Genomic DNA, 16,129 nt, shown 5'->3' on the forward strand with positions numbered 1-16,129 from the left:
TTTGAAGGTAGTATTTCAGGAAAAAGAGAAGTTAGGGAGTTTCAGGAAAATGTCTGATAAAATTCCATTGCTTTTCCAAAATAACAAAAGCATAGTTTCCCCAAGTCCCAAATACAAAAGCGAAGCAGAAAATAAAAGCATGTTCTTTTTACACTATTCCTGGGGGAAACACAATTTCACTTGCTGTTTCAATGAATACTTTCTCCATAGTATTATTTCATTTCCACCAGAAAAAAATATGTAAACTGAATAATTCCTAAATGTTTTAGAATATATCTGTAATACCTAAAGAAATATACGGCTTCACTGAGGAATTCTACCTGCCTTAAATAAATATTTAGTTAACTGAAGAAGAGATGTTTCAACAATGAAATAACAATGAAGAAAGTGCATAACAAAACAGCATTAGTCTGTCTAACCAAAGAACAAGCAAAATGACAGCCCAGCGGCATAAAGGTTGTAGAGTAAAAGAAAAAATGCTACCAAGATACTGAATAAGATTCTGATCTATTAGAATAAAAATGATGAAGAAAGCAAACACACCTTTCATGTGAGCGGCCTAAAAAGGCAGCTTCTCTGTACCTCTGACTTCCAACATCCTGTTCATGACTAGAGTCTAGGAAAGTAATATATGACCTCAGTAATGCTGGCCTGGCCTACACCCAAGTCAGTGACTTCAACTGCTCCACATCAATAACAAAAGCCATACAGAGTTGACGTGTAGGGAGGGTGGAAGAGATGGAAGACTCCAGGGCAGGCTTCTAAAAGCAAAGCCATCTCCTGTTAAAGAAACTAGCCAAGTACTGTTCAGAAACAAGAGCTTCTTCAAGTGGACATATCGGTTGTCTTTATAATGCCTATAGCTATTCCACTCGGTTTTAAAAAACGGTCTTCAATGAGCTCTAAGAACAAAATGCTCCCCCTATAACAGACTGGAGCAAAACACCACCTCCCAGGGACTTTATATCAATTAAGGTACTTGATCTCCAACAACCCAATTAGGTAAATGCCATTAGTCTCAGTTTACAGATAAGGAAACTGACCTAAAAGTAGGAGACATTTCAAGAGCACAGTTAGTAGACCCGAACACAGGCTCTTGGGCTACAGAGGCCAAAGGCTGAACCACTATACCCGGTGATATCACGCTGAATCTTTCCAGTGCTTACATCCTGTCTGCCTAACACCTTAAAGAGGCTGCAGACGCAGCAACTCCCAGGGCTACAGTCTTGTTGCTGTCACATGTTCCCTGGATTTGAAGGGAAGGGCAAAAGCTAACTTGCATTGAGTACCTACTGTGTGCTAGCCCTTTCAGAAAAGACAAATTCCCTGGTGATATAAGCATTATCATCATTATTCCTATATTACAGATGAAAACTAGATTCTGAAGGTTTCAGTAACTTGCTTAATGCAAGGGAGAGGTAGCGCTGGCATTTGAACTAAATCTGTTCGTACGTGGCTTATGTTCCTCCCACTACAGAAAGTGTCCTACCTCCTCAGTCACAGGTTGATCCCCTAAATGGGTGACTTCTCCCACAGTCAGAGATGATCTCCCATATTTTAACCAGTCATTTTACATGTGAATGCTATTTGAACTACTGGGAAGAACATCGAGAGGGAGGAAAGATAGGTCAGTAAAATTCCAACACAACAGCAAAAATCTTTCAACCCACAGAAAATCCCCACAATTAGTTAACGGAAAGCATATCTGGCATACACTCAGCACTGCTGCAGAGAACTATCAACTGTAAATATACGTAACTATTTCTTTCTGGTGTATATAAACTAAACATCTGCAAATCATATTACATTTTCAATGCAGTAGAGGAACTCACTATTGAAAAGAATTCTGTTGGCTAGGAGTGGTGGCTCAAGCCTGTAATTCCAACACTTTGGTAGGGCAAGGAAAGAGGATCACTTGAGGCCAGGAGTTGACCAGCCTGGGCAACCCAGTGAGACTCTGTCTATTAACAAAGAAAAGAAAACTGTGGTTAAATTCCTTTGTAGGGTCCAAAGTTCTTTTATAATAAACAATCCTCTAATTTACTTTCTAAGTCTTTGAATTTTCCAAAGCAATTATATTCTATTTTAGGCAGAACTATGGGAATATGTAATAATCCAAATTATTTTACATAAGCTTGGGATGTAGGTCTGCCTTAAAATTGAAGAAATGAATCATTATATATGTCCAAACTTTCTCTAGCCTGTGGTTACATGAATTGCTAAGTTGCCTGTCATAACAGCATATAAATTAATTTGATTTTATAGCTTGGCTAAGAATATCTTGAAATAAAAAGAGTACTAGAGATTCAAAATCTGATAAGTAAAATAAAGATAGTACCATGAGACTTTTATACACAGAATGTAAAAATAAGAGAGTTTCAAGATTCAATATTCTTATTTTATGAATAAAAAAACTGAGGCCCAAGATTTAAATGATCTCTTAGACTTAACCAGGGCCTATGTTAGAAATTCAATGGAAGAAACAAAACTAGAATCTAGTATGCTAACGCCTAATTCAAGGTATGGTCCAGAATGGACCCCCTCTGATGATCTAATACTGTATTGTAAGCCCCAAAAGAGCAGAAACTGTGTCATATTGCTGGTTCTCTCCAAGCTCCTACAAATTACCTTGTGTAATACATATTCCTGGCCAGGCACAGTGGCTCACATCTGTAATCCTAGCACTTTGAGAGGCCAAGGCAGGATAGCTTGAGCCCAGGAGTTCAAGGCCAGCCTGGGCAACATGGCAAAATCCTGTCTCTAACATACAAAAAAGTAGCCGAGCACTGTGGTGTGCACATGTAGTGCCAGTTACTCAGGAGGCTGAGGTGGGAAGATCACTTGAGCCCAGGAGGTCGAGGCTGCAGTGAGTGGAAATCACTGCAGTCTAGCCTGGGTGACAGAGCAAGACCCTGTCTCAATCAGTCAATCAATCAGCCAGTCAATCTAATTATCCCTGTGGTGGGAGAAGGGAATCAGAGGTGGCTGATATTGTAGGCTACCTCCTATTTCATTTCTAGCCTTTATAGTTTGTTAGCTCCTAGGGTCTCAGCACATAGTTATGCAAAATCAGTGTTAACTGTACCCAGGGAACACAGCATGGCAAAACCCAGATGTATCATCTTAAGGATATCTTTAAGGACTCAGGATTGGAAGGCAGGAGACACCTGCAAATCAGTTAACCTATCCAGCTTAAGGTTTCTCTGCAAGAGAATGAATAAACTGTATTTTTTGTATCTCTAAGCCCTCTTCTAACATTAAATGTTATTGCTGTGCCTGTTTCCTGAATTTTATACATTTGACACAAACATTAATACTTTAATAAACCCTTTTCAACTTGGCTCTTTGTTTGCTGAATTATATGCACAACTCTGTTACATACATAACTCTGAATTGTGGTCCCCAGCAATCCCTACCCCACCTCAATGAATGAGGCTTTGGTCTGCAATGGCCACTGAGTCTCCTTTTTTTTCATAACACAATTTTTACCAGAAAAGTTCCTTGGGTTTGGGGGATTTGGCCCCTATCACTTCTAGTTCCTGGCATCAGGGCCTAAGGCTAGGCCAGTGACATCGAAAATACTGTTGGGAGGCCATGGTCTCTCCAGAGAGGCTGCCTCTGTTTGGTCTCTAGTGAGACCTTGAGCAAATGAATGCTGCTCAGACTACTGGGAGATACAAAGGGTCAGCTGCAGGGTCTGGCAGTGGGGAGCTGGTCCCAGGCCAGAGGTACAAGGTCAGAGAGAGGTCAGGGCTTGGAGTATTAGCTCTGTTGTATAACCTGAAACTTGAGAAGGTGGTTAAGAAAGAGATATTCAGACAAGGAAAAAACAAGAGAGGTTTAGAGACTAGAAAAACGAGAGAGAGAGAGAGAGAGAGAGACAGACTGACTTTGAAAGTTCCAATAGGCTGTATCAAAAAAGCAAATGTTTGTATTATCCCTGTGAGTCAAAATAACATGCATTTATTATATTTGTGAGTGAAAAAGGACCTTACTAATTGTTGTTAAGCATAAAGATTTGTGTTACTAATGTACGAGTGTCAAGAAAAAGAAAGGCCAGGACACAGGATTTTCATAACTAAGAACCAGAACATATATTGTATATTTGCATAGGACTTTACAGTTTGCAAACCACCTTCACACAAATTCTGCTCTGATCCACACAACTATCCCCATGACATTAAAAGAAACAGGCTTGCGAGTATGATTTACTTGTCCAAGATGTCCACACTGCTACACATCTACACATCTACAAGATGCCCAAACTGCCACACACCTGCTACATCTTCAGGTCTGCTGGGAGTTCTTCTACCACACCACTAAGTCTCTTCAAAACTACTTTTCCTCAAAAACAACCCTTTCAGAGAAACAAAATTTATCCTTATTCATTTTTACAATTTTTCAATTTTATTTCATTCCTAGTATTGAAAGTTGCCATAGGTTTAGTATCATTAAACAGTGTTTTTATATGCTATGCATCATTGCCCCCTGTATGGCAAAGCGTGTGAGTATATGATGAGTTAAATAATCTTTGAGGGCTAATCTGGAAACTTTGCCACCACATGTACTATACTATTATTTCTATGGGACGTTCTGTACCAAGTTCCATTCAACAGACCTAAAAGAGATTGTTTAAAACACATGAACGTGGCTAAAAATAATCACCAGAAATTTCTTGGATTTCACTTCTCTTTTTCATTTCATTTAAACATATACAGGCACACACAGCCTGTTTTCACTGAGCAGCACACATGGCATAAAAAGCTAAGTATTTCAGTATAACAGAAGAGATTTCATAAAACTCCCACATTATGATGGTGGATTACATAAAGAAGTGGGAAAGTCCCCTCTTTCCCCAAACTGTGCCAAGACATCTGACATGCTCTTATCTGCCAGGACTATACAGTTATTCAACTTAGTATCCATTTTTTAAGATAAATTAGCATAATATCATAATGATCCAAAAAAGTTCAAAAAAACTTCTTGCCAGAATAATTAACTTCCTGAGGTCCTCCAAAATATCTGTTCTGAGAAAAATGTCTCCCTGCCAAGGGATTTCAAATACTAAAAGCAGAGTGGCAGGTTTTCAGTTATAAATTTCAACAAATCACCAACCATACATAGCTGAAAGTTTTTTCAATGAGAATCAAGGTGTCAAATTTAAGTTTAAACCCTCTCCCCCCCACCCCCAACAAAAGCCAGCTTCCAAAAAGGAACTAATCAAAGTATTGTTGCAACCATTACATCTATTAAAAGAAATAGGTGACTAGAACATTAGGGTAAGTTCAATTAACAAGTTCTTCTGATGCTTTTTATAGTACTTGGCTTATTAAAAATGGATTCATCCACAACTTTTCGGAAACATTTTTGTTGTGTAAATTCAGATGTGACTGTATTGAGCTTAAACCAAAGCAAACAAAACAACAAGAAGAAACAAAAAAAACCACCAGACTAAATCTAAATATTATTATGGAAAAAATGCATCAGTTAGCTTTTACTCTACCTCAAAGAGCAGGTATGGTGAGGCCTGGTGGCTCGAGATCCTGCCATTTTCTCCTGTGCCCTCAACTCACGACAGTCCTTCCAGTAGAATATTTGAAAAGACAGACTAAGAATGATAGGGATCACAATAAAAGCAGCTTACATGCATGAGAAACTCTGAATTGCCTAATTTCAGTCCCAATGCGTCTCAGTCTTCAGATCCTCTATAATTTTTGATGAAGTACAACATAAACCTGTTTAAAGCTGTTTACAATCAAAAGGTACAAAGTGTGAGAACCAAATTCTCTTGGTTATTGAGATGAGTCTTAAAATAACCACGAGAGCTAATATTTAATTTGGTGTTCTTACCTTTATGTGAGAATTCTTAGTAAGACACAAAATGCCCTTATAAAACATAATAAGCTATAGAGGAAATATTAATATCTCGGCTATTTCTTCAGTATCATGATGGCTATTTTTCAGGTTTAGAAAACAAGTCATTTTTTGAAAAAGACAAATTATCATTACTTTAAACACTCTTCTCTATATATCTTTTTTGATGCATGTACTTAAAAATAGCCTCAGCTGAAGCCCAGAGAGCTACACAGGGCTGTACCAGCAATCCAGCCACATTCCAGTGAGTTCTTTTTAATCTGAAAAATGTTCAACATACACCTTGAATTCTTTTTTAGTGGTGCAGAACATTAGTTTTTCTGTGTTTTTCTCCCTGACCTATTTCTGTAAGCTTGTGCTTTCTTATTTTGAGTAACTTGAAAGTAGACATATGTTCATGATCTGTAAGCAAACTTAAAACAAATAACCCTACAGGCCCCAAACAGTATTAGCTCATATACTTGTATTTTTTTCTTTTTTATATTCACTCCTTCCCTTAGGTTATAGTTCTGCAGGTATAAAGCATAGGTATAAAGGTGGGGTTGGGGGTGTAGGGGGTTGGGGAGTGGTGTTGGCGCTGGTGTGGGGCAAGGAGTTCTCCAGGATACAATATTCCAGATGATTTCTAAGTTCCCTTCCAAAGCCACATTTCTATTACTTGCTGGTTTCTCTGGTCTGCATTTGTCCCAGACAGGAGCTCCTACACAGCAGCGGTTCTCAATCTCAATTAGGGGACGGCTATTTTGCCTCCAGGGTACATTTGGCAATGCCTGGAGACATTTTTGTTGTCACAGCTGGGGATGGGGTGCACTACTGGCATCTAGTGGGCAGAGACCAAGGATGCTGCTGCTAACTAAACACACTACAATGCACAGGGCAGGCCACACAACAAAGAATCATCCAGGCCACAATATCAACAGTGCAGAGGTTGAGAAGTCCCACTGCAGAGTAACAAGCTTAGGAAACTAAATGATTCGGAAAACTGCAGAGGCCATTTCCTAAAATATTTGCTTTCATTCTCCTAAACAGGTAGCTGAAGAGACTTCAACTCCTACAAATGAAGCAGAAAGCAATGGCTTATTCACAGCCCCCTTTCTTCCTTTACCTCCCTCTTTCTCAGCCACACCTACTGCATGATCAATGTTGGGAGGCAAGATAAGTCAGCAATGATCCCTGACTTCCAGGTGCTACCATCTAGTGAAGGAGATGGAATGGTCTCCTTACCACCAGGTGGCAAGTGCTCAGATACAGCAAGAAGCAATGGGGTTTGCAAGGCCACACATTCTTTAAAAGGTCCGTTAGGTATAAAAACTGCATTTAATTAGCAGATACTACTAATGAGCTTTCACTGGCAAGTTTTAAAATAGATCAATTCAGCTAGAAAAGTTTAGTCACATTAAGAAAATGTGTTTTCAGGCCGGGTGCAGTAGCTCATGCCTGTAATCCCAGCACATTGGGAGACTGAGGTGGGCACATCGCCTGAGCTCAGGCGTTCGAGACCACCCTGGGCAACATGTGAAACCCTGTCTCTAGTAAAATACAAAAAATCAGCCAGGCATGGTGGCAGGCGCCTGTAGTCCCAGCTACTCGAGAGGCTGAAGCATGAGAATCCTTTGAGCCCAGGGGGCGGAGGTTGCAGTGAGCCAGGATCACACCACAGCACTCCAGCTTGGGCTACAGAGGGAGACTCCAAGAGCATTCCTGGAGGAGCATTCTTGAAAAAGCATTCCAAGAATCACTGGGTTTACCAGCCTTACAAGTCATTCTGGATTCTTTTTGTAGCAAAGGTAAGTAAGGAAGGCCAGATGTCAAAGCAATAACTGCACAATGGGAACGACTTGCTTTCTAGAATACTTTGGGACATATCCATAGGAGCCATACAATTTTTTCCTCTAAACCCAGACACTCGTGAAAGTAATTCTTCCAGGACAATGGTAAAACGTAGGACAAGTGTTCATGAGGGCCATGACTGTATGGCAGCACTTCAGAAGCAACTTTGGTTGGACAATGATGCCCATGTGAACCCTGTGATAGCCACAGATAGTAAACCTAACTGTGACTGCTACTTTTGTAGTCAACCAGAAGTCGGCTATTGTCAAAAGGAAAGAAATTTGACACTCAGTATAAAATACACACCGAACATACTCAAGCAAATGCCAAATCTAGCAAATCTGAACATACTGTGTTTATGAATCTAAAGTATAAGATTCCCACAATAGTGTGCACCAGATGGGATTTAGCCTTTTCTCTGCAGCACATGAAAAGCAAGAAAAATTGTTGAACAGGTTTTCCTTTCCTTTGACTAACATTCTGATTCCCCAATCGGCACAGGCACATTTCTGGTACTTGCAACCAATACGAACCCTCAGTGACAAGTCACCTGACTTGATGTGTTTAATCACATTCTGATCCATGGACACTTTTGTACTAAGCAAGAGAAGCAAACCCTCTTGAAAGTCATGCTGCTACCAAAATGTAAGGGTTCTTGGGCATCTGAGTGGAGTCAAGATGTCATACATATAATCTAGAAAATCCTATAAAATACAACACCCAACTCCTTGGAAAACAAGAAGATCTCCAGGAAGAATGAGGTCAATACTCCCCCTGTCTTCACTCCAACTCATAAATAAGAAGGCATCTGACACAAAACCCACTGTAGTCTTACAAGGAGCTTGCAAATTAAAAACTAAACCAAAACATATACCAATGCTTTGGACACATAACTAAGACTGAATGAAAAAGAAAGGTCACTCCCTGCAAGGTTAGAGAGGTAAATATATATATATATATATATATTTATTTATTTACAGAGAAAGAGAGAGACAGGGTTTCACTCCCGTCACCCAGGCTGGAGTACAATGGTGCAATCTCGGCTCACTGCAACCTCCGCCTTCCCGGCACAAGCAATTCTTGTGCCTCAGCCTCCCAAGCAGCTGGGACTACAGGCGCATGCCACCATGGCCGGCTAATTTTTGTATTTTTTGTAGATTTGCATTTTTGCCACATTGCTCAGGCTGGTCTTAAACTCCTGAGCTCAAGTGATCTGCCCGCCTTGGCCTCCCAAATGCCAGGGTTACAGGCATGAGCCACCAATCCCAGCCTCTAGTAAGTTTTTTGTTAAGCCTAGTACCAGATGGAAATGCCATCATGAAATGAAGACTGTATCTTCATTTTTCAAAATGTTTGGATAAAATGCAGAAATGTAAAATGGATGACATATTAAGGCTGTTCACAGTTATTTGAAATGTCATACTAAAACAGGATTAATTATTGAGCTGCTATAATCTGAAGGAAAGGTCTGGTGCTATTACTCTTTTTTAATTAAACAATTATATTAATCACCTAGATGAAGTTTGAGAATATGCTTGTTAATTCTGTAGATGACACCAAGTTAGATGAAAGACAATATTCCAAAGAATCTTAATGTAGAATATTGCATAGACAGCGATGAGATGACATTTTAATAGAGATGTTGGCTAATATATTTATGTATATAAATTGTATGAACGGAAGTGCTGGAGACCTGGCTTTACAGCCTAGCTCAACACTAAGAGTCAAGTAACACAGCTGTTTTTTTTGTTTTTTTTTTTTTAAGGAAATTCAATCCTCAGATGCATTAGTAAAATTAAATAACTAGATCAAGGGAAGAAATAGTCTAATAAGCATTACCCAAGTTGAAACCACATCTAGAAAGATGAGTTGAATTCTGGGAGCATCATTTTAAGAGGAAATTAATTATCTGGAGAAAGACCAGGACAGTTAAGAGTATAGAAATCATACCATGTGAGAAACTGCTGGCAAAACCAGAAAGGTTTGGCCTAGGGAACACTCTATGCAAATATGATGGCTTTCTTCAAGTGTTTACAAGGCTATCATGGGGATACCCCTGAACAAGTTTCCACTTGCCAGTGTCTCTCCAAAATGTAAACGCTATACACGAGGCTCAGCTTGACAATAAGAAAGCAAACACAACCTCCCTAACATGGTCATTTGATTCAAACAGTCTAAGATGGATTTAGGCTTTTTGGCCACTGCATTACACCGTTGACTGAGAACGACTTCAGACTCAATTTAAGCCACAGTTTTCTCTTGTGACCACAGTTAACTGCTGTTAATCTCAGTAGTTATCACCTACAGAGATCATATTATGTATTCGCTCAATGTCTGTCTCTATCTACTACTATGTAATTTTCATGAAAGCAGAAGCTTTGTGTTGTTCACAACTGAATTCCCAGCACCAAGAACAAGTCCTGGCCCATAGCAAGCATTCAATAAATAGATGTTGAATAAATGAGTGCCTGTTAAACAAACACCAAAAATGTCATAAAGGGGTCAAAAGACAGAAGGCAAGAGAATAGCAAACGAAAGAACTAGCAAGCAACAGAAGGTACAGGAAGGCACATTTCAATGCAAGAATAACCTTCCTAATACTTACATTTGTTCAACAACAGAACAAGATGCATTTTTTTTTTTCTTTTTTAATTAGAGATGGGGTTTCACCATGTTGGCCAGGCTGGTCTTGAACTCCTGACCTCAAGTGATCCACCCCACCTGGGGCTCCGAAAGTGCTCAGATTACAGGCTTTAGCCACCGTGCCCAGCCAAGATGTTTCATAATGTAAAACTATGTTCTCCATAATTGAATAAACTAGATGCTGAATGAACAGGAAGTCTGTATTTTTTGATGCTTCAACTGTAACCTCAAGTATTTTTGAAAGTCAATGATTCTTCATAAAAATGAGTTCTGTAAACAGCCCTCAGAAATAACACCACACATGTACAACCATCTGATCTTTGACAAACCTGACAAAAACAAGATATGGGGAAAGGATTCCCTATTTAATAAATGGAGCTGGGAAAAGTGGCTAGCCATATGTAGAAAGCTGAAACTGGATCCCTTCCTTACACCTTATACAAAAATTAATTCAAGATGGATTAAAGACTTAAATGTTAGACCTAAAACCATAAAAACCCTAGAAGAAAACCTAGGTAATACCATTCAGGACATAGGCATGGGCAAGGACTTCATGACTGAAACACCAAAAGCAATGGCAACAAAAGCCAAAATTGACAAATGAGATCTAATTAAACTAAAGAGCTTCTGCACAGCAAAAGAAACTACCATCAGAGTGAACAGGCAACCTAGAGAATAAGAGAAAATTTTGACAGTCTAGCCATCTGACAAAGGACTAATACCCAGAATCTACAAAGAACTTAAACAAATTTACAAGAAAAAAATCAAACAACCCCATCAAAAAGTGAGTGAAGGATGTGAACAGACACTTCTCAAAAGAAGACATTTATGCAGCCAACAGATGCATGAAAAAATGCTCATCATCACTGGCCATCAGAGAAATGCAAATCAAAACCACAATGAGATACCATCTCATACCAGTTAGAATGGCGATCATTAAAAAGTCAGGCAACAACAGGTGCTGGAGAGGATGTAGAGAAATAGGAACACTTTTATACTGTTGGTGGGACTGTAAACTAGTTCAACCATTGTGGAAGACAGTCTGGCGATTCCTCAAGGATCTAGAACTAGAAATACCATTTGACCCAGCCATCCCATTACTGGGTATATACCCAAAGGATTATAAATCATGCTACCATAAAGACACACGCACACGTATGTTTACTGCAGCACTATTCACAATTGCAAAGACTTGGAACCAACCCAAATGTCCATCAATGATAGACTGGATTAAGAAAATGTGGAACATATACACCATGGAATACTATGCAGCCATAAAAAAGGACGAGTTCATGTTCTTTGTAGGGGCATGGATGAAGCTGGAAACCACCACTCTGAGCTAGTTATCGCAAGGACAGAAAATCAAACACCACATGTTCTCACTCATAGGTGGGAATTGAACAATGAGAACACTTGGACACAGGATGGGGAATGTCACACACTGGGGCCTGTCGTGGGATGGGGGCTTGGGGGAGGGATAGCATTAGGAGATATACCTAATGTAAATGATGAGTTAATGGGTGCAGCACACCAACATGGCACATGTACACATATGTAACAAACCTGAACGTTGTGCACATGTACCCTAGAACTTAAAGTATAATAATAAAAAAAAATGAGTTCTGTAGTATCAATGAGGACAGCAGGGTTGTCCCATTCACTATAACATCTGCACTGGACTGTTTCAACTTAACTCCAATCTACTCCCCACCTATTTGTACTCTTTGAGCCTGAAGAGTCTGATCTGTCAAGGACTGCATCAATCCTTGTCCTCCACTGGTTAGGTTTGGTCAAAAGGTACAATGGCTGGAGATAGAGGAGCCCAGGGTCTGGGAACAGAACTGTTGGCTGTGTCCCCATATGTTCTCAGTGGGCAGTCTCCCTTGACTGGAGACCTCAGCTCCTATAAGGCAGCCATTTGTACATAGCCAGTGGTTTGATAACATTCCCTCCACTTTCTTCTTCTCGTACAGATACTAGCCCTTGCCCCATACCCTCTTACTTGCCCTTGCATATTCTTACTATTCCCTACATTTTTATTTTTTAAAGAAATGTTCCCCAAATTATCCAACTTGTGTATGCCATCTGCCTCCCACCAGGTCCCTGACCAATGCAACACCTAAGTGAGTGCTTATGCCATTTTTGTTTGACCACTTACAAGGACCAAGAGGGAGCACACTAGGTTTTGGAGAACTATAATTGTTAGACATATCTCCTTTATATTCAGTCAACTCTGTAACTCTTATTCATTAATTTTAGTGCTGCTATGGAAATAACACTAGGCCTTTTGCTTATCTGAAGCCAGTTTTCAAAACAGTTATGATGATGGGGAGACATGCAGTAGGCACAGGTCACAATGCATGAGTCTCAAGTCTCAGCGCAACTGCACAGGCAGCTTGACTTCCTGTGCATTCTGTAATAGCAGCTTCCTGGTTTAGTAAGCATGTTAGCTTCAAATCCAATCATTCCTTCAGGAGCAGGAAGCAATGTCAGGTGATCACGCAACAATATCAGATTTGGGGCACCAACAGCAGTTATGAGGAAATCATATATATATTGTGTTCCTTCTCCAAATATGAGTTTATAAAAGAGCACACACCACAAAACTTCTTTTTTCATCTTCTATTATTGAGGCTGACCTTCTGTGGGAATTACTAGAGCAACAGGATATTTTCATCCTACATTGATTTTTATCTTATAAAAAGTATATCAAGTGTAAAAATATTGCCTTTTTTCACTATAGCCAGAGTGGTATAAAATGAATTAAAGCGCTTATAAGAGTTGGTATTTCTTGGCCAGTTGCGGTTGTTCACATCTGTAACCCCAGCACTTTGGGAGGCTGAGATGGGAGGATCACTTGAGGTCAGGAGTTCGAGACCAACCTGGCCAACATGGTGAAACCTCGTCTCTACTAAAAATACAAAAAAATGGCTCACACCTGTAATCCCAGCACTCTGGGAGGCCAAGATGGGTGGATCACCTGAGGTTAGGAGTTTGAGACCAGCCCGGCCAACATGGCAAAACCCCGTCTCTACTAAAAAATAAAACAATTAGCCAAGCATGGTGGTGTGCACCTGTAATCCCAGCTACTAGAGAGGCTGATGCTGGAGAATCGCTTGAACCCAGAAAGTGGAGATTCCAGTGAGCAGAGATCACGCCACTGCACTCCAGCCTGGGCAACAGAGCAAGACTCCATCTCAAAAAACAAACAAACAAAAAAATTAGCCGGATGTGGTGACGGGCACCTGTAATCCCAGTTAGTCGGGAGGCTGAAGCAGGAGAATTGCTTGAACCTGGGAGGCAGAGGTTGCAGTAAGCCAAGATTGTGCCATTGCACTCCAGCCTCTGTCTTAAAAAAAAAAAAAAAAAAAGAGTTTGCATTTCTTTACATGGCCTGCTGTCACAGAAAGCACCAAGTATTTCTTTATACAGCCTTATATCGCAGCAAGCAAACAAAAGAGCAGATGAGAAAAATACACATAAAATTGAATGAGTTTAGACGAAAGAAAATAAATATAGCTTTATAAGGATTATAAGCAAGAGGAAAATATCTGAAGAACTCTATAAAATACGAAGAAAAATCTCCATAGGAATCTACTGCAAAGAACTACTTGTGTATTACAATTGAAATATTTTAAATTGCATATATTTATAGAAATTAGGCATATTTGTAGTAACTTGGAAGAGTGGGAATGAAGAAGATAATGAAAACTATAAAGCTTTTATAATTCCTACTCCAATAAGTTTTCAAACTGTTTAAATATCTAAGTTTTAGACGATCACCACCAGCGTCATCCACTCCAAATACAGCACAGTCTAAGAAAACTGACAACTGTTATGAAGAAAACAGAAATTAAGTGATTCCCAAGAGTGTGGTACCAACACTGGGCTGCTGTCCTGCCTATGGCTCCCTTTCTTTGATCTTTAACCACATAAAATAATTATCATTAGAATAGAATAAATTATTTGCCAGGTAGATAGGAATGCTTATTTGTTTTTTTCCTCAAAAAACAGGACCTATCAATAATATCTTTTTTCCCTTTCAAAGACCTGTAGATGTGACTAAAAATACTAGTCCAGAATCAAAGTCCTTTCCACCTTGCACCTGAGAAGAGTGCTCTGTGGACCGCTCCATGATTTGAACTTAAGGACCCTGGCTGAGCAGTGGTGGCTCACGCCTGGAATCCTAGCACTTTGGGAGGCTGAGACAGATGGACTGACTGAGGTCAGGAGTTTGAGACCAGCCTGGGTGAAACCTCGTCTCTACTAAAATATAAAAAATTAATCAGGTATGGTGGTGGGCACCTGTAGTCCCAGCTACTTGGGAGGCTGAGGCATGAGAATTGTTTGAACCTGGGAGGCAGAGGTTACAGTGAGCCAAGACTGTGCCACCGTACTTCAGCCTGGGCAACACAGCAAGACTCTTTCTCAAAAAAGACCCTCACATGATTTGCACTTCTATGTCTGACTTACGGTTGATCCAAATAGGGCATCAAAAAACATGGAAGACATACCCTCAGCCTTTGCACTTACAGGAGAATTTATTACAGACTGTTTCATTAAGGTACTGGAACTTACACCTCTGTAAATAAAAAAAAACATAAAAACAAACATTTACTGACCATATCCAAATATGGCATGTCCAATATAAAAGTTAAAAGCGATGGTTCTGGGGCTTTCCTGCAAAGAGGTACTTTATATACATTTTCCTCATTTGACCAACGTATATTTTCACTCTCTCCCTTTTAAACTTAGGACTTCTAAGTATATGGTACAAATAAATATCGAATTTCCTTTCCAGGGACATTGAAAATGCCCCCAGTCCTACTACCAGATATTGGGTCCATTTCAATAAGCATTTATTGAGTTCCAACTATGTGCGCAACATTAGGTCACTGTACCAACGGTGGGAAGACAGGTTTTCTCCCAAAATGTAGTTACCCTCCTTAATTCCTGAGACAAAGTTTTGTAGCTTCCCAATTAGAAATAATAACTACCAATTACCCTACGTTACAGCCTTTGCAAGGCTATTTCTGACACCAACAGAAATGTCCCTGTCTCATGGTTAGAATCTGAAATGAGAGACAATTATACAAATTACAAAAAGCACAAGCTAAAACTGTGGCCTGGACAAAATACTGTGAGAATACAGTAAACACTGTTATTCAACAAATCAAGGGAAAAAATCTTGGGAAAAAAGTACCATTTGAGATTGTCCTTAAAGAAGGAATGGCACCCGGTCGGGCGCGGTGGCTCAGGCTTATAATCCCAGCACTTTGGGAGGCCGACGTGGGCGGATCACGAGGTCAGGAGATCAAGACCATCCTGGCGAACACAGCGAAACCCCATCTCCACTCAACAAAATACAAAAAATTAGCCGGGCATGGTGGCGGGCGCCTGTGGTCCCAGCTATTCGGGAGGCTGAAGCAGGAGAATGGTGTGAACTCAGGAGGCGGAGCTTGCAGTGAGCCGAGATCGCGCCACTGCACTCCAGCCTGGGCCACACAGCGAGACACCGTTTCAAAAAAAAAAAAAAGAAAAAAAAAAAAGAAGGAATGGCACCCAGCCACAAAAGGCATGAGACGTGGACAGACACAGGTAAGAGAAATGAGCCTGGGAAATTAAGGAGGACCTTGAGGACCATGCGATTTTCAATTCAAAAATTAGTGTAATCCAGGCAGGCCGGTACTTCACACCTGTAATCCCAGCACTTTGGGAGGCTGAGGCAGGTGAATGGCTCGAGCCCAGGAGTTCAAGACTATCCTGGACAACATGGCGAAAT

General features: G+C 40.1%; 1 protein-coding gene across 6 annotated transcripts in view; it reads right to left on the reverse strand.

Annotated features, from left to right (window-relative positions):
• GAB1 (GRB2 associated binding protein 1) overlaps nt 1-16,129 on the reverse strand; it is a 132,126-nt gene that overhangs the window by 86,942 nt on the left and 29,055 nt on the right. For 2 of the 6 annotated variants that reach the window (XM_017959084.2, XM_017959081.2), the window contains exon 1: nt 544-2,719. The exons of 3 other annotated variants lie outside the window; for them this stretch is intronic. The gene's annotated coding sequence lies outside the window, so the exon portion shown is untranslated. Of the gene's footprint in view, nt 1-543; nt 2,720-16,129 lie in introns of those variants that run through there. One more of the 6 variants, XM_003899223.5, reaches the window with a different exon arrangement.

The sequence above is a fragment of the Papio anubis genome, chromosome 3, assembly GCF_008728515.1.
Source record: "Papio anubis isolate 15944 chromosome 3, Panubis1.0, whole genome shotgun sequence".
Taxonomy (NCBI): Eukaryota; Metazoa; Chordata; class Mammalia; order Primates; family Cercopithecidae; genus Papio; species Papio anubis.